Source organism: Chiroxiphia lanceolata, chromosome 2 (genome assembly GCF_009829145.1).
Source record: "Chiroxiphia lanceolata isolate bChiLan1 chromosome 2, bChiLan1.pri, whole genome shotgun sequence".
Taxonomy (NCBI): domain Eukaryota; kingdom Metazoa; phylum Chordata; class Aves; order Passeriformes; family Pipridae; genus Chiroxiphia; species Chiroxiphia lanceolata.
The window spans coordinates 52,014,768-52,033,553 of NC_045638.1; the positions used below are offsets into that span (position 1 = coordinate 52,014,768).

The window sequence follows — 18,786 nt, forward strand, 5'->3', positions numbered from 1 at the left end:
ATAAACAGTCTTAAAAAAAAAACCCAAACAACAAACAAATTAATGCCATCAACAATAGTAACAAATGTCCTGTCTGTGAGCACAATTAGTAGGAAAACAGCCTTAGTGGTGTTTAGCCTGCAGACACCAGTGGAACTCCACAACCATAGATTCTAATTAAGGGATTGACTTTTCAAGAAAGATTAAAATAACAAAATGCATTTAGCTTTACTAAACAAAGACAGGGAGGGAATAGGAGAACCCTCAGCAACAGTAAGGAGATTGTAAACAGCAACAATGGACAAGAGCTGTTTAAAGGAAGAGAAAGAACATTTTCCTAGGCACCAAGAATAATAAGGAACAGTGGATTTGTAAAAGGAATAAATAAGTTCAATGTTTTTTGCTGGTATTCTTATTATATTACAACTTACGAATGAACACAGGGATATTACTTGCCAAGGATGGATTTATTCATGACCAAGGAAAATGGAAGAGCTCTGATTACCTTGTTACCACTGCCAAATGTAACATCTAGTTTCATGTGACCCAGGAGAGGCTGTATGACTATATATCCACTCATCATGGAAATGTTTGCATCAAGTCTGGTTTCTATGCAGCCTCTGTAGAAATGTTTACCAGAAATAACATTTACAGAATGGTAAATCCACTTCACCCTTGCAAGGAGCAGTGGTGAAGCCACCCCCTTGCTACTGCAGAGAGAGGAGAGAGCGGTCAGGAAGGCAGCGTAGGCTGTACAGTGCGATGTGCCCATGGTTTTGACACTGCATCCAGGGGTGGGAGGTGTTCCATTTCTACCATGAGCTTGAGTAGATCCTTGGCTCCACCACTGGAATTTCTTTATCAGGTGTCTAAACGGCTTGGTGGAGAAGACAGAAATAAAACTGAAGTCTTTATCATCTGCTACTGCTGTTCAATCCTGCTGTAGGGATTTCTCCTACTTGCTTCTGAGAAAGATGTATTTTGGGGTTAGAATAGCTCCAAAGCCTCTAAGAATACAAGGCTTCTAACACGTATTTCAAAAGCCAAACTCAACATTGTTAAGCAGTTCTAGGTTATCAAGATTCAAGCTTGGGCAGATGTCTATTTTCAGTAAATGCTAATAACTCTTATTAAAAACGCTCTTATTAAAGATTGAGATTGTTTTCTCAATCTTCATAGTAGAACATAATCTTATTACTGCTGAGAGGAGTAGTGTCTTCAAATTAAGCTGTACTGTGTCCATTAAAGCTCTTGTAGAAAAGCATAACCACTTCCACCAAAGTCACAGAATCCAGAAGTGGACATAGAGCCAATACACAGCCAATACAGTATCCAAAATTAGAGGGGAATTCAGCAAGGCTCTGAGATTGCCTTCTTCCTTTGTCACCTGAGGACAGTTTCTGATAGTCCCTCAGAGTATTTATTTCCAAACAGAAAAATAATCACTTTTGCGCCTCCCTACTAACATTAAATGTCCTGCTTTTCCTCTTGACATGTGGGCTTACCAGGTGAACACCTTCCCTCCATTCCACAATGTGGACAGAGCTGGGGACATGTACTATTTCTAATGTGATGTTTGTATCAACATTTCCCACCAGTTATACAATTAGAGACACAATTGGGAATTATTTTTTTGTTCCACTGCAGATGATGCATGCAAATGTAGCATTACAGTGCCCACCATGCAATTGCGATGGCATGTGACAGCAATGTTTCCAAATAGTCTATTCTGCAACAAAAGGTCAGCAAGTAACCACTCAGACAGACACAGTGACAGACTTCCTTTCTCTCTGACATGCAATCTTCCTAGAAAATGAAGACAGAAATTGCTGAGTACATTTGTAAAACATAGAATGAGGTGTGTACAAAACCAATTAAGGAAAGAATTGCTTTTTGCCGCTTTTTTCCTAGTGCATTCTTTTGGAAATTAACCTCCATATACTAATTAACCTCTGGGTGACTTTATGTAAATTAAATGGCATTCTTTGCAGCATTGCTCTGGTAGTGTGATTTAAAGTGATATAAGGTACTTTAAAGGTAGCCAACAACGTTTCTTTTTAATGTATTACACTTTAAAGATGTTCTAATGATCAGGTTCTCTTGCAATGAGAGAGATATGAGAAAGAGGCATAGATGAGAAAGAGAAAAGGTGCAAAGTGATGTGAAAGATACTGGGAAATTCCACAGAGTTCATGGGCCACATCACCAGCTTGATAAACATGCCCAGGACTACTAACTCAATGTAGATATTCAAATTAACATCATCTCAGGACCTAGGCTCATACACTGAAAAGAGATATTAAGGATGTTAACTGGAGTCCTAGCACCCTTGATGATTTTGGAGAAGTAATTTCAGTAGATCAGAAGTATCACTTAGGAAGCTAGGTGATTGACTTCCCTTATGATGTACAATTAGTTTTCTTATGTGTCTGAGACATCAGGGAACCAAGAGTCTTGTGAGGAAATTTAACTAAGGAAATAGTGCTCAGATTTATTAAGATCTGTTGTTACACCTGAAAGATTTCAGACTAGAATTAGCCTGGGTGACTTGGTGTTATCCACAAGTACTTAAAGCACTTGGGATGGCAAAGACATGAGGAGCAACCAAAGCAGTGTCAAAAGAGTTGGAGTCCGTGCTGAAGCCAAGTATGACTCCTGATGTCCACTAAAGCGTTTGGTACAATGAAGATGTCTGGCAATGCCAGTAAAATTTAGAAACCTATTTTAGGATGAGATAAGAGAGATCCTAAAGGTATCTTTCTCCATTACAGAGGGGTACAAAGGTGGTTGGTCCTGATGTAAATGCCTACAGCCCAGATTTAATAAGACATATCCTAGTGCCTCAGACAAGCACGTATAATCTAAGTAGTGGAGCTGGGATGTAAGAGATGTAGAAGATACATCACCTAGGTGCCTGCTGTGTATTATTGTTGTTATTATTCATAACACATGTATTAAAGCATTAGACATTAAAATGTGCTTATTACATATTATACTACATGTCATATATATATTATGGTCAAGGTACTGCTGTATCATTTAAATTAAAAAAAAAAAAAAAAGAGCTCATTCAGCCCCTTGAAAAGATGGCTGAGGTGCTCAGCTTGAAAGAGAACCAGGCTGTGACTCCCAAGCCACAAAAAATACTGCCTTGTAGCCCATACTTAGACTCCTTACATGCTGAGACAGGGGAAATTTTACAATATAAGTGCTTCAGTTTAGGAGACTTTCTGCTCACTACTGTGGTTGTGGTGAATCCCAGGCACCTGATTCTCCATGTGACATATAGAGAATGGGTATTTCCCACTGCACAGTGTGAATTCAGAACTGGGAGCCTACAAGCGATGTGCAGTGAAACTTGGTATTGTCACGTTTTCTGTGAATGTAAGTGTCTGGAAGTTAAGCACAGTAGCAACTAGCCTTAAGGTGCACAAATTTTGCTGGATTTACCTTGTCATCTGTGAAATGCTCAAACACTTGGAACAATGCCAAACAGCTACCTGGTTCACTGTCTGCATCAAACGGGATAGTCAGGCTGAAAGACTTACTTCAAGGCAGTCTGGTGGAAAACAAGGAAAATTTCAGAGAAATACTATGGGAAAATGATATTATTAATTATATCATAATGGTATTAGACAACTTTGCATGCTGCTATTAGACAGGGGAGTGAGTTTTAAGTATGATGGAGAGGCAGGTGTGGTAATAGCCCTGATGATGAGGGGTTTTGTCATCAGGGCATCCTGACCATCAAAGTCCCCCCAGTTACTCTACTGGGAGAGCAACCGGCTTAACATCACCCCTCCTTCCACCCTTTTCCCAATACACCTGTTCCTGGGTGAAGTGAAGGATATTTCAAATTATGAAAGCCATTGAGGAAATTTCTAAGACGTGGTTTCCCTTTGCTCCCTCCATTTTGCTGAAAATAGACATTCAGTTAGCAGGACCTTTGGCAGAGCAGTGCCAAGGCTGCCAGCAGGGCACTCTCCATGAGAGCTAGTCACTCCATACTGTGCATTCAAACCTCCACCCACTGCAGCCAGCATTTATTTGTGTCTTGGTTGGAAAGGCAGCTTCCCTTCCTGGCTCTAGCATGTAAAAGGAGTGGAGGTTCCTGAGGCTGTGAGATGGTAATGCCTTGCAATCAGCCCCAGGTTTTTCACCTTTAGCGCAACTTTGCATTGCTACAAGGAACATACCAAAGACACGGTGGCATGGGAGAGGCACTCATAATAATGCTTTAGAAATGGAATGAAAGTTTGTTCAGAGCGAAAACGCAGCAGACTAAGGAAAAGGACAGAGCTGCCTTTTCTCCCTACCCCACGGCTGGCCTCATGCTCTGGTGTGTTTCCATGGAGGCTGTTGCTGTCACTACATGGCTCATGCTGGAGTGTCACATTGGATGGGGGCCAGCTCAACAAGAAAAATAAAATGAGTTTTTAAGAGGTAATGTGATAAATGTTCTTCTCAGTCTGGCTACCAATATGTACTGTCTAGCCTGAGGCGTGCAGCACATATGGGTGAAGCTACTGACGTTTGGTACTTTTAACTTGTCAAGTCACTCCTTACAAAACCAAAGGAGATGTATTAGACTAACTGAGGAGTCAAATAAAAAAAAAAAAAAGGTAAGGAAAGGCAAGGCCAAGCAATCTGATTCTCACAGACTGCCAGTGCCCATTTCTCAATTCTTATTCTGGGGTTTACAGGCTTTCTGCGTACTGGGGGATTTTCCCTGCTGCTTAGGCACCAGCAGAGCGGGCAGCTGTTTGCAGCAGCAGATGGCAGGATAGCAAAGCACCCTGGCCATGCTGATAGGGCTCAGGCAGGTGACAGTGTCCAGGACAGCAGCAGATGCTGGCATTCAAGCCACCTGCCTGGGGCAGCTGTAGCGGTAGCCCTGCTCTCCCACTCTTCCAGCAGCTGCTGGAGGAAGTAGCCTGGTTCCAGCTCCTCCTTTTGTCAGGGAAATTCAATTTTACCTTGACTCCTGAGGCTCAAATGAGCTCTGGTGCTAAGTGCTCCGAAGAGAATTTGCTCAGCCTGTTTGGGGAGGCTGTGATAGAAAGGGTAACTTTTAAAGCAAAATATAGGTGATGTCTGCTCTTCAGAAATCTGTACCTCTCTCACTTACGGTCTGTCAAGACACTTCAGCAGTCATTTTGTGGTGTGCCCCTGGGCTTCTGGGAGAGCATCACAACCTCCTCCTCTTTTTCCCATCTGTCAGCTCAGTAGTGACAATAGGGCAGACTGGAGTTTCTTTCAGCTCATTCGATTTCTGCGGTTAGCATTTGCCAAATGCTCAACCATTTGTAAAAATCATGTCATCAGTTGTCATTAGAAAGAGAATTGATAACTGGTATTTACTGAGCTTTGAAGTCACTCAAACAAATTCATTCCCTTAGTTCAAAGAAACAAAAATCACACAAACAAGCCTAGACATTAAGTAAGCAATTGCTACAATACGATGCTTAGGTTTTTCAGCTATTAGATTTATATCTAGTGTCACAAGTATGAAATAACAAGCTATGAAATTCACCATTTAAAAAACCAGAAACCTTTAATTCACTAAAGAAATAATTTACTCATCTGTATTGTGGTATTTACAGCTGAGTCCAGCTGAAGCCTCTTAATGCTTGTGAGTCACTGACATTCCGTATCCAGAAAGCATACGATCCAGAAATCATCATGACCGTGGATATGTCCATGATGCTCAGGTGCAAACCCAGACATTTCAAGCCAAAGTAATGTAATAACACAAGACTTAAAAAGAACCATTTTTCATTTTTAATCATAGAATCATAGAATGTCCTGAGTTGGAAGGAACCCATTAGGGTCACTGAGTCCAACTCCTGGCCCTGCACAGGAACATCCCAAACATCTCATATGCCTGAGAGCATTGTCCAAATGCTTCTTGAACTCTGGCAGGTGTGGTGCTGTGACCACTTCCCTGGGGAGACTGTTTCACCACCCAGCCACATTCTGGGTAAAAAACCTTCTCCTGATATCCAACCTAAACCTCTCCTGACTGAGCTTCATGCCATTTTCTTGAGTCCTGTCACTAATCATGAGAGTGAACATACTGGTATTTGCCCCTCTGCTTCCCCTCACAAGGAAGTTGTAGACTGCAATGAGGTCTCCCCTCAGTCTCCTCTTCTCTAGGCTGAACAGACCAAGTAACCTCAGCTGCTGCTCATACAGCCTCCCCTCAAGGCCCTTTCACCTTCCTCATCGCCCTCCTTTAGACACTCTCTAATAGCTTAATATCTTCCTTATATTGTGGCACCCAAAAGTGCATACAATATTCAAGGTGAGGTTGCACGAGTGCAGAGCAGAGCGGGACAATCCCACCCCTTCACCTACTGGCGATGCCAAGGTGCATGGCCATGAAACCAAAACAAAAATTATCAACATGAATGCCTTAGTAAAACAGGAAAGCATGTGTTAGGATGGAAGCTAGGAAAGGAGGAATACTGTATGAGTAAAGAAAAAACATCTAAGTGCTTATTTATTTGGAGACTTACTCTGTTGTAATTTTTTTAACACCTCCACAGGGAACAAAGAACTTTGCTTAATTAAAAACAATGGGGAAAATATTTGTTACACCTAAAACCTGTCAGGAAAAGCATGAAAGATTGCTAGGGTAATACCTGCAAAGAAGATATCCCAGATGTTTTTGGCTGCCTACTAGGTGCAAAATCAGATTCATGCCCAGCTGAATGTATTCCTTTGCTAACCTGACTGCAGAATGCTTCTCAGTCCCATGCACAGCCACCAGCCATTTCTGAAACATTTCTGGCTTTGAAACTTCTCCTCCAGGTCTTTAACTTGCAGATCTTCTTTTGGAACCTATGAAATACATGCGCAGGGAACAAATTAGATATCATCAGTTGTATGAAGACACAGTGGAACACAAAATTATCAGGAGATACAGAGAACACAACACAGTGAGAGTTACAGGGAAAACTGGGAAAGATTGTCACAGCCTGTGTCTCTATCTTACCAAAAGAGATGTAATAGCTTTAATGTTCATATGAGAATACTGTCTGCCTCTCTTTATAAAGCAGTTTAAGAAATCCTGCCCCCTCCTTTTTTTTTGGTCTCCTAAACAACCAAACAACACATTTAATATAAGGAGCTGAGATAATTGAACGTAGACTTCAAATTGGTGGAAGAAATTTAATCAGGGTGATATTTAAGTTCATAAATTCAGCTATAAACTACAGGGTTTTGAAATGAAAATCCAGTGCAACCTGTTCCATTCATGGGCATTGCACTGATATGGTGTCCAGAGCCAGGAAGGCTTTGTCTCCTTTTCTTTTTTTTCTTGCAAAAACATTAACCAAACACTGAAGAGATGCAAAAACCAAAACCCTCCCTAAAACATGTTCCTTGATGATTTCCTGCTCCCTATTAACTTTTGCCAGTGTTGGATTATACCAAATAAGGAACTGTTCCCCCTGTTCTTCTGCCTCTTCAGTAAGATCATAACCTTTCAAGGGCTCTTGCTAAAAGAAGGCAAGTTTAAAATTAAAAAAAAAAATAATCCATGATTTCAATCCAAGGTTATAGAAAGGGCACAGAGCTTTTGGATCAAAGGAGTGAAGAATTAATACTGTGTGGCCCCACTTTCCTAGAATAAGTGTCTTGGCAACATTGCTACTCTAAATCTGGCAAATTGAATATTTTGATCTCTGCCCCTGGAGAAAAACATGCACCTATTAATTATATCAGATTATAATTTTCCTCTCTTGTGCAGTGTAACTGAACTATTCTCTGTTATATACTTTATTGTATCACAGAGGCTGCATTGTGTTCACTAACACTGCCATTTATGCACTGAGCTAGGTTGTGCTTTTTGGGGTGGTTTAAAGCAGAGTGGGCTGAAGGGAAGATTTCCTGATAGTCTAAGAACAAAAAATTGGTTTATATGAAGTACAGAAAAAAATAAAAATACTATGTCCAAAAGCTCCAGTGTTCATACCCAAGGAATTGTACTGCTGATGTTTGAATGAGTCCCATGAAATACAACAGCGATGCTTGTTAGTTGTACTTCCCTGTTTTAGATTGACTGGTTTGGTTAGTGGCCACCTAGAAGTTGACTATAAAGCTCAGCATTTGATGGCAGAGTGCTGTGCATGTTGAAACACTTCATAAGTAGATTCAAAGAAACAGAAGCTGATGTCCTTGCCCAAAAACATCTGTACCCTCATGCTTGATGGCAGCTGTCAGATAAAGGGGCAAGGCCCCCATGTTGAGCTTAACCCCAGTTTGAATGGAGTAAGATGGAGGAAGCACTTGGCAGATGATCACAGGCTGGATTGCAAGACAGCAACCATACCTGAAAGGCTGTATATGCTGATGTGGTCAATTCCTTGGCAAAGAAAACCCGTTTATTTGCCTGTATCCAAAAGGGAAGGGTTGTGAAAGGAATTAGTAATACAATCCCTCAACTGCAGGTATTTGAATTGATTATCTGTCAACTCAAAGGTTTCTCTAAGTTCAGCAAATGAACACAATCTGTCTTCTAAAATGCATCATGTAATTTGTTACAGCTTTTGTCTAACCGTGCATCCCAAATAAAAAATCATTTAGGTAAGGTTGATTTTTTTATTTGTTTGCTTATTTGAATTAAAAAATTTAATACAATCTGAAATGGAATAAATAACAGGTAACTTAAGTGATTTCTTTTTGTAACTGGTGTTAATTTAAATGACAAAATCTCTCAATATTCAGCACATTACTCATTTATTTCAGATGTATTTTTATGTCTTTCAGGCACACATTGTTAAAATATGCTATTGATTTTATGTTTTCTTTTGTTCTGAGGTTCCAGTGTGCTCTCTGCTGGTGATGCCATTCCCCATTTTGAAAAATGATTGATTATTAATACGTTTTAAAAAAAATCATTCTTAAGGTAAGGGTAGAAGTTGCTAAATTGCTTTCAAAAGTATTATTTATTTGCACATGGATTAGGATCTAAGACAAAAATATAAGACAAATAAGACAATGGATATTGGGGAAGAAGAGTGAAGAAAATTCTGTATTAGTGGAGGACAAATACAGTGTGAGAGGCTGAGGAACATTAAGGGGAGATTTTACAATATGTTGGTTTTGGTAAGTTTTAAGAAACTCCATTAGTGGACGAACAGCTACAGGAAGACTAGAAAGAGCCATGTGATATTGTAAGTGGTGGGAGTCAATAAAAGGGAATTGGTAGTAGCGTTCTAAAGGCAATATGGCAGAAGTGGAGAAGGACTATGGAAAAAGTCTAAAATCACACATAAACACACTTGTTGAGCTTGTGAAAAAATAAGTAACCAGAAATGGTCAGTGAGCCAATTTTTTTTCCTGGTTTCCAAAAGTATGACTTTCTGATTTTAGACTAGTATATGGCAATACGCTGTTAATGTTCCTGTCTCAAAATTTAGGACTGTTGTTTCTGAAAAAACAGCATGCTGAAAAGTCCCCTTGATTAATAGGAAATACAATTAAAGTTCCCTCTTTCCAAGGGGAAAAAAATGAGGAAAAAAAGAACTTTCTAAATCTGGAGAAACACTAAATGTTTTCAAAGTCTTTCTGTGTTAAAATGTAAGCCAAAACATTTTCAAATAGATGATGTATGCTCAGCTTTGTTAAGCTAGATGAGACTGGAAATAGTGGTCAGGTGTATGGAGTGAGCCAAGATGGTGATTTAGTAGGACAGGTTTTCCATAAAAGCATGTGATTGAGAACTACATTTCTCTATAAATCTCTGATATACACCAAATAGTAATGTGTAATATCCCTACTTCCGTATCAATCTATTGATACATAATCAGGTAATACATTTCTCATGCGAATGTAGCTGCATATTTTTTTGCTTAGATACTGCCCTGCAAATTCATGCATACGGGTAATAGTTCTTAGTAGCAGGCAACAGACCATGTAAACAGCCAACATAGCACATAATGAAGCTCGCAGAGAACAAATTTTATCACCCACTGTCAGTCAGCCATCCCCTCTTCTAGATGATTTCCTTAGATATAGTAGATAACTGAATATTTCTAAGTATGACAAAATAAATATTGATGTTTTAAAATATTTTATCTGAAAGCCAATGGAAATGAGCTTTGTCTTTTTCTCAGGGCACAGCAACGTGTGTAACGTGATGTTTCTCTGTTACGCACCTTATCACACCGTCTACATGCAATCTTCTTCCTACTATCACTATTCATTTTTCATGTGCCAAGTATTCATTAATCCTTTAACCTCTGTAGGTAGAAACCAGTTTTTCTCTGCAGAACACTTAGTGCTCCCTGTTCCAAGTGGTTAAGGAGGATGAATGTTGTTAATACTTGTGTTTTTTATTGATAAATCTGAATATAAGCTATGCATCTGTCCAGGGAATGTTTCCAGCTGTCTCCTATACTAGCCTGCTTCCTATGGGATTGCGTATTTTATCTTTTAAAACAAGTGTTACAATGTTAACTTTTGACTTGGGTAAAATCTAATGCATTACATATGTAATTTACAGTGAGTAGCTGGAACTGGTTTTATATCTAAAATACTAGTATAAGGAAAGACACTGCTTGGGTCATTAGACTGTATTTTAACCATATACTCACTTTTCTCCAAAGGAAATGATTACACTAGAGGCAACATTACAACAGCAAATCATGTATAATCCCCTTTATAGCTTGTGGAGACGTATATTTCTGTTTATAGCCACTTTAACATTTCTTATTTACTGTTCTGCCTTTTTTTTTTTTTTTAACTTTGTGGAAATAGAGGTAAGATACAAGGACAAATAGTGAAGGGTTAAGTTATCCAAACTATTTATGCCAAGAGGCGGCAGAGGACCATTACAGAGAGAACACACAAAGTGACGTGTACACGTATTTCCAGCAGCCGGCAAGAAATGCTCTCCAGGAACAAACATTGGTTCTGGTTCTTCTGGCTTCCTCAGCAAATATTGTGTTGAACAGCAAATATTAGTTTGTATTTACTGCAAGTAGTAGCGTTTTAGCAGTAATTATTTACCTGTGCTCAGCTTGGCTTTCTGTGTAAATACACAAGCTGTATGAGCATTTACAAACACCCTTATGTGACAGGCCAACCTCCTAAATGAGAGATCCATCCCTCTTTTTGCTTTTTATTTACCAAATTGTTGTTATGACTAGGACCCTCAGGAACTGTTGAGCTGAGGTTGAACTTGAGGAGAATGAGGGATGGGACTCCATAAAGAACTTGCCCTTTTCTACCTACTTTGACCATGGCTTTTGCCAGGGTCCAGCACAGCACCCTGATTATTCACAAGGCTATTAAGCTTCCTTAAATTGAATCATCCCCCAAACATTGCCCAGAAACCATCTCAACAGGCAGGGGTGGCCAAAGCTCACCTGCAGTCTGACCACACCGTTTTTACTTCATGCAACATGAACCACAGGGGAGGAGGCAGAAAACAGCCACATCAGCTTTACATTAACAAAAGGCTCTCCAAGGCAAGGGAATCCCTAGATAACCTGTCAGGCCAGTTTAATAGCTTCAACACTGCTCAGGCATGGACCAGGATCTTTCCATCAAAATATTTCACTGTGTAAACACATACATATAAGAACGCTTTTGAAAAGAAAAAGAGATTTGCTTCTTAAGGTTTAATGCTGACTCTCATGATTTATGTTTTCTAAGGTTTGCTAAGTTCTTCTTTTAAAACACCCATGCAATGAAGACTTTATTTTAAACAAACTTTAAGATTATGGAACCTGTTTCTCTGTATATTGTTATTAAAGCCAGTATCCGCAGCCCAAACGTGTGAAAAACCTTCCCCATAAAGGAAGTTCTCAGTTTGCAGGGGCGCGACTCAGGCTTACAAGCGCTGACCAAAAAAAAAAAACCAAACAGAAAACCCAACCAAAACCCGCCTCGCATATTTCTCACGAGCTGCAGCCTAGCTCTGCGAAGGAAACAAAATAAAAAAAGGGAAAGGTTTGCGGCGCTCAGCGCCAGGTAACTGCGGGACACGGCCCGGTCAACCCTGCCCGGCAGCGCGGCCCCTGCACGGCCCCACCGCGCCCTGTGCCATCCCCCCGGGACGCCCCCCGGTGTCGCCACCGCCCTGTCACCTCCGGGGCCCCTTCAACGCTGCTCCCGCCCCCCTGGGGCTCCCGTCAGCGCCCCATCGCCTTGTCCCCCGTCGAGCGTCCCCTCAGTGCCCCGACTGCCCCGCGCCCCCTCGGGCTCCCCCGCCGCCCCGCACCCCGCTGAGCCTCCCCCGCCTCCGCCCCGTTACCGCGCCCCGCCCTCGACACCCCCCCGCCCCGGGCCTCCCCTCGGCGCCCCCGCGCCCCCGCTGCCGGCCCCGCCCGGCCCCTCCCCGCGGCGCCCCGCTGCCCTGCCCCTCCCCGGGGCCGCGGCCGGGGCCAGGGCCGGGGCCGGGCGGGGGGCGGCGCGGCCGGGCGTTCCCGTCCCCACCCCCCGGGGCGGGGCGGGCGGCGCACCGGGGCGGCCGCGGGGCGGGGGCGCGGCCCCTCCCTCCCTCCCCTCCCTCCGCCCGGCTGCCGGTGGGGGCGGGGACGCGCCGCATGCCAGCGACGCCACCGCCGCCCGCCGCGGCCGGAGCAGGGGCCGGGAGCTGGGGAGGGGGACACCGGTCCGGACCCTTTGTCTGAGAGGCCCGCGGGGCGGCGCGGCGGGCCCAGCGCCAGGCGCGGCCAGGCGGCGCCGGGAGCCTCCACGCCCGGCCCACCCTGCCCGGGCTCATCATGTGACGCGGGTAAGTCGGCGGCGAGCGAGCGCCGCGGCTCCCCCGGCTGCCCCCATTCATTTCCTGGGAACGGCCGCCGGTGCGGGCTGTGAGTGCTGGGGCACTGTCCGGGGAGAGCGGGGCGGGCGGACAGATACACAGAGCGGGGACCCTGTGTCAGGGAAGGGAACAGTTTCTTCTCCTGCTCTGCCGCTTCTGCTCAGGTCTGTGCCGATTCCCTTTCTTAGCCAGGATAAACGGCGAATGTGTGTGGGTTTTGCTGTTGCTGTCCCAGTCAGCCTTCTATTTAAAAAAAACAGACAAACAAAAAATCGCTCCTATGCCGAAGTTAAATAATTCTAAAGAAAAGCGGGGGCAGGGCGCCCCCCCCCCCCGCTTCCCCCGGCGCCGCCGGGGCGAGCCGGGGGTTAACGGCGGTGCCCTCCCTCCCTCCATCCCCCCTCCCTTCCTCCCTCCCCCTCTCCATCCATCCCTTCCTCCCTCCATCCCTCCCGGTGCCCCGGCGGCAGCGACACCGGGGTAGGGTGCTGAGGGCCGGCCCGAACTTTTCCTCAACTTTCCCGCTGAGGCTTAAGGAGGGGGAAAAGGGAGAGGGGGAGGGGGGACGGTGAAAAAAGCGGGGGAAAAAAAGGCGATAAGGGAGGAATGATGAGCAGCGATCTAGGAGCGCCCAACCCTTTGTGCTGCCGTCCCAGGGGGTTCGGGGGATGGGGCGGGCGGCCCCCCTGCGCATTTGGGGGTGAGCAATTAATATATAAATAAATACCAAAAAAAGTATAAAGCGTAACGCTCTTTGGAGGGAAGAATCGGAGTGTAACGCTCTACGGGGGAAAAATCGGACTCTAACGCGCGATGGGGGAAAAAATAAAAACCAAGAGTGTAATGCTGTATTACCTTCTACAAAAATAATTATCTTCTATAAAACAAATCGGGAGCTTGGGGAGCAAACCGCTGGTATTTATATTTAAAGCGTATGCCCACAGCGGCTGCGGGAGATGCGTTATCCCATGGCATCGGCATCACCCCATGAAGCCTTCTGAAAGCTTTCCGCGGCTGGGATGAAATTTCCTCTAGGACGAGGTCTGGGCTCCTGTCCGCCTCCTCCAGAATCCTGCACCACCGCTGGTGGTGGAATTTGGGGGAGGCGGATACGAGCAATCAGATGGGTTATTTTATATTCCCCTCCCCGTGATTTGCAGGGGTGCGATGCTCCGGTCCAGACAGCGGGTTATTTTGGTTTTGTTGTTGGTTTTTTTTTTTTTGTTTTTTTTTTTTCCCGGATCTTGGCGTGGTGTTCACTCCCGCAGACGGGTTTGCTTGGCAAATAAGGTGTTTTAGCGCTTCGGGAGCAGGTACGAGCAGTTTCGGTAGGAAGCACTGAAGAGAAGTTCACTTGATCGTGTCTGTATGGAGCTTGTAAGATCCTGCTAGCTCTTGGCAGTCCCCCACTCCTTAAGTCAATAAACCAGTTTATTTTTTCAATTATCCATCACGAAGTAAATGGTATTTCCCCCACTCCCCTTTTTTCCCTTTTCCCTTTTTGTCTCGCCACGGCAGGTACATTATTCGTGTCAACTTTGTGTGGCTGCTTTATATAGCGCTGGCATATGGGCTCCATTTTCTGCTCTCTGGTTGGTCTACAACTCTGAAATGCACAGGAACAGCAAAGTGTTCTCAGTGTGGGATTAGTAACTGTGCTGAATAGGTCACAGATGGGGCGATAGGAGCATTTTATTAATGACGTAACGTTGCATAAACCGAGTCTACTTTTTTTTAATACATTATTAGGGCTGGGGGAGGGGAAATATTTTGAATGTCTTTTTAATGGAACATAATGAACTTGAAACCGCTGTCTGCAAGCTGGCGTATCACCTCTCGTCACAAACCGACGGCGCACAGTGAAGGAAACATTGCGGATTTTTTTTTTTTATTTTTTTTAATGTGTTTTTGGTTTTTTTCCCCTCCCGTGCTGCCTGAGGCTTTGGCAGTCGCTGCTACGCTGCTGCTGGCAGGTGCCCGGGCTGGAGGCTGGTGGGATGACATCACCCCCTCGGTGGCACCCATGCGCACCCCTCGCCAGCCCAGCACCTCCACCCGCTCGCCCCCACTGCCTCCGGGACAACAGCGGTGGTATTTTCCTCCCCCTCCCTTTTTTTTTTCTTTTAGTATTTTTTTCCCACTATTTCTTTTGCTGTGTCTGGGGGGGGGGGGGGGGGCAGGGGGACAGTCTGAAGACCACCTTTTTTTAGATCAGACCTTTTCGTTAGAATACTGGCAGCTTTACAAGGTGATTTAGGCTTTTTTGTTGTTTTTTTCCTTTTTCCCTCCCTCTCCCCAAGGTCATGGAGTAGTCAGTATAGTTTAAAATGGGCTGTGAAAAAATCATATTTCCTCTTCTGTCCCCCAACTCTGGGGTAAAAGAACCTTTTTGAGGAGGAGATATGCCATAGGGCATTTAGAGTTTAGGATATGGGAGATACTGTTTGCTTTCTGCTTCTGATTGTGACGCAATATCAGACATATAAATAGGGGGTATGGGAAATGAGGTTTTTTAATTCTGTTTTTTTCCCCCCCAGCAATATTTGGTGATGGTATTTGCAGGCCTTTCTTTGCTCTCTTGTAGAAAAACCTTTGCTAGAAAGGCCCCTGAGAGCCCAAGAAGACTGTGTGTAACAACTTTTAAAAATAAACTTTAAGATTCCAGGACAGGCGAATTGTGGAGTCCTCTGCCAGCTGTTTCTGTTGGGATGAGCCAGACCTGAATGTGCATGAGCAGAGTTTCACTTTATATGAGAGGAGGCAGAAATGTGGTGGGGGCTGAACCAGCTCTTCTTCCTCCAGGAGATGCTAGAATGGGGTCAGTGAAGGGCTTGGGCTGCAGAACTCTGTGGTACCGACTGTTTTCCTCTTCACGTAGACCAAGGTGGTGCATGATGGTACCCACCATAATTAAATACAAGTACAGACCATGTATTTGGGGGAAATGGGTGATGCCTTTCCCAGGTGCTTGGGGAGCTCTCTGCTGCACAGTGTGGTTTTAGAAGGTCTGTGTTATTTGGTGCAGGTTTCAGTGCTAGAAGGGTATCCCATTCAGATTTTGGGCCTGATTTTTGTTCAGTTAATGGAAAGATGTGTGCCTTTTCTCATGGCTGGGTGCATGATGTCCACTTACCAGTAGCATGCACGAAGTTGTGGTGCTGTAGCCTCCTTGCTTCAGGCTGCTGGATCACCTATGTGAGCCTTGCATGGCTGCTGCTGGCACCACTTCTCAGAGTGGTCAACCTCCTTGCTCCTTCCTTCGGTAAGTGTTTGCTTTGCGTAACAGGTTTCATGAGTACAAGGATGGTTTTGACCAAGTCTTCCTTTGAATCAAGTAAAATAGGCGACTGTGACTGAGGTGTTTGTATATTAATAAAGCTAGGGTCTTGCTTCTGACTTTTCAAGTACTGTATCTTGATTTATTCTGTTGGAGGATGACTCTGGTTTTGCCTTTCCTTGACATAACTAAACTACTAAAATGAGACAAAAAATTAATTTCTTGAAATAGAAATTTTGGTTTAAGAAAAGCTGAAATGGATGCAGCACCCAGACTTTGACCTTCTCAGCTCCTCACTAGTGGTTGTTTACTACAGCTGCAGCTGTGCGTCTTTGAAAGAGGAGGAGCTGCAAACACAAGCATGCTCACTTTCCCCAGCTAAGAGGAAAACGTCTAATGAGCATGCTGTTTCAAAGTGAGATGTAGAGAAAAGTATTGAGTAGTCAGGGTGCAACTTTTCCTTTCCTTTGTGCAAGGAGTGCTTTGCTGTGTCTGTAAGAGAAATTTTGAATCTTGAAAGTGCAAAACATGAATACATGAAATGATTACGTTTCCTACACAGTAAAAAAGTTGGTTTTTTGTTTTTTAATAAAATACATACTTAAGCTAGGAAAGAGAAATGCTTTTGCACTGTAGTACTGGGGACACTTCCAACGTTGTTCGTTGCTGGAAAAAACTCTGTGTAACCTTACCCTGTGTTCAACAACTGAACTTTAGACAGTCCTCTTCCTTCAACTGAATGTTGGTTTTTTTTTTGTCAGTACTAAATGAGGAAAAAAAAAGGCAACAAGAGTTCTATTTGATGATTCAGTGCCAAGATGATTGTGTTAGTTTATAGCTAGACATAGAGGTATGTTGACAAACTTGACTAGAGTGTTGACTGGACTCTGTGGCACTTTTGCAAAAGTGGGTAAAATTGGACTGATCTGAGCCTAGTTGTGCAGTCTCTTTTGGTTTTGTATATATATATATAAATATATAACCCTATGTTAACAGTGCTATGTTTGCATTTGGAATCTTTTTTACTGTGCAGAAGGTTTGCTTAGATTTGGTGCTCTGAAATACGTGAACTTTCTCACACTTCTGCAAAGTTTGGTGTGACTGGTAGGTCTGAAGTTTATTCCAAGACTGTGCTCTCATTTGCTCCGAAGGAATAACTGTAATACAGGAAAGGTAAACTATTCTTTAATTAGTTCTATTTACCTTTTGGTGGCAGAGAACTCTTAAAATAATACTGAAAGACAGAAAGAAGAGGGAAAGTGAACGTGGCTTTGCCAAATATATATCCATGCTGTATGTAATACTGAGCTTGTGTGGACTTTCTTGAGTTCAATGTAAAGTCTCTTGGTATTAATCAGAAAGCATTATCTAGATTTTGGACTAAACCAAAATGAAAATACAAATATTTTTTGCATTTATGTTTGCTGCAGAATGATATGTTTTGGTTTGGAGAAGACATATTATGGTGTGCATTAGTCTTATAGCTGTTTCTGTCATTTTCTGCATTTTTGGGGTGGGATGATGGCATGAGCCAGCTCAGTGTTTCTCACCTGAAATATATGGTAAAACTTGGGAGTGAATATATCAAATCATGTGAGATACATTCAGGGACTGTATGCTTCATACTGTCTGTTTCTTCTTCGACTCAGCATCTGTACACATCAGCTCCTGTGTCAGAAGAGTCCCTTTAGCTGCAGGTACAAGGGTAGGACTTATCTGGGTGTTGACTTGCTTATATTTTTTATTACTTTTTTTTTTAAAGTTCAGTAAAATCACAAGGATGCAAAAGCTGTGTATGTCAGGATCAAGGGAGATGCCATGATTAAAGAGTTTTAAAGGTACATATTCTGTGATACTGCAGAGAGACCTCGACAGATCAGAGGACTGGGCAATCACCAACCATATGAAGTTCAACAAGGGAAAGTGCCGGATTCTGCACCTGGGGTGGGGCAGCCCTGGATGTTCATACAGACTGGGGAATGAGATGTTAGAGAGCAGTTTTGCGGAAAGGGAGACCTAGGGGTCCTGGTGATGGCAAGTTGAATCTGAGTCAGCAGTGTCCTGGCAGCCAGGAGGGCCAGTCATGTCCTGGGGGGGGCATCAGATGGCAAAGCATCACCAGCTGGTCGAGGGAGGGGATTGTCCCACTCTACTCTGCACTGGTGAGGCCTCACCTTGAATATTGTGTGCAGTTTTGGGTGCCACAATATAAGGAAGATATTAAGCTATTAGTGAGTGTCTAAAGGAGGGCAATGAGGATGGTGAAGGGCCTTGATGGAAGCCTTATGAGGAGTGGCTGAGATCACTTGGTCTGTTCAGCCTGGAGAAGAGGAGACTGAGGGGAGACTTCATTGCAGTCTACAGCTTCCTTGTGAGGGGAAGAGGAGGAGCAGGCACTGATCTCTGTGGTGACCAGTGACCCGAGGGAATGGCCTGAATTTGTGTCAGGGGAGTTTTAGTTTGGATATTAGAAAAAGGTTCTTTACCCAGAAGGTGTTTGGGCACTGGAACAGGCTCCCCAGGGAAGTGGTCACAGCACCAAGGCTGACAGAGTTCAAGAAACATTTGGATACTACTCTCAGGCACATCGTGCCTCTTGGGGGTGGTCCTCTGCAAGGTTAAGAGTTGGTACTCAATAATCCTTGTGGATCCCTTCCAACTCAAGATATTCTGTGATTCTGTGATACTGAATAAAGTCTACTGAGACTGTTGAACGCTTATATTTCTTACCCTCTGAATGCAATCCTAATAA

The 18,786-nt window shown here is 43.6% G+C and overlaps 1 protein-coding gene and 1 long non-coding RNA gene across 6 annotated transcripts in view; one reads left to right on the forward strand and one right to left on the reverse strand.

The window, feature by feature from the left end:
- Positions 1 to 427: 427 nt before the first annotated feature.
- Positions 428 to 6,933, reverse strand: LOC116782269. Its single transcript, XR_004355190.1, has 3 exons — positions 6,711 to 6,933; positions 3,480 to 3,538; positions 428 to 856 (listed from the first exon to the last, which is right to left on the reverse strand). It is a non-coding gene; the product is annotated as an uncharacterized LOC116782269 (long non-coding RNA).
- A 5,720-nt stretch (positions 6,934 to 12,653) lies between these two features.
- Positions 12,654 to 18,786, forward strand: part of KLF12 (Kruppel like factor 12) — a 245,234-nt gene continuing 239,101 nt past the window's right edge. For 3 of the 5 annotated variants that reach the window (XM_032678675.1, XM_032678680.1, XM_032678681.1), the window contains exon 1: positions 12,654 to 12,727. The gene's annotated coding sequence lies outside the window, so the exon portion shown is untranslated. Of the gene's footprint in view, positions 12,728 to 12,751; positions 12,922 to 17,527; positions 17,873 to 18,786 lie in introns of those variants that run through there. The other 2 variants (XM_032678677.1, XM_032678676.1) reach the window with 2 other exon arrangements.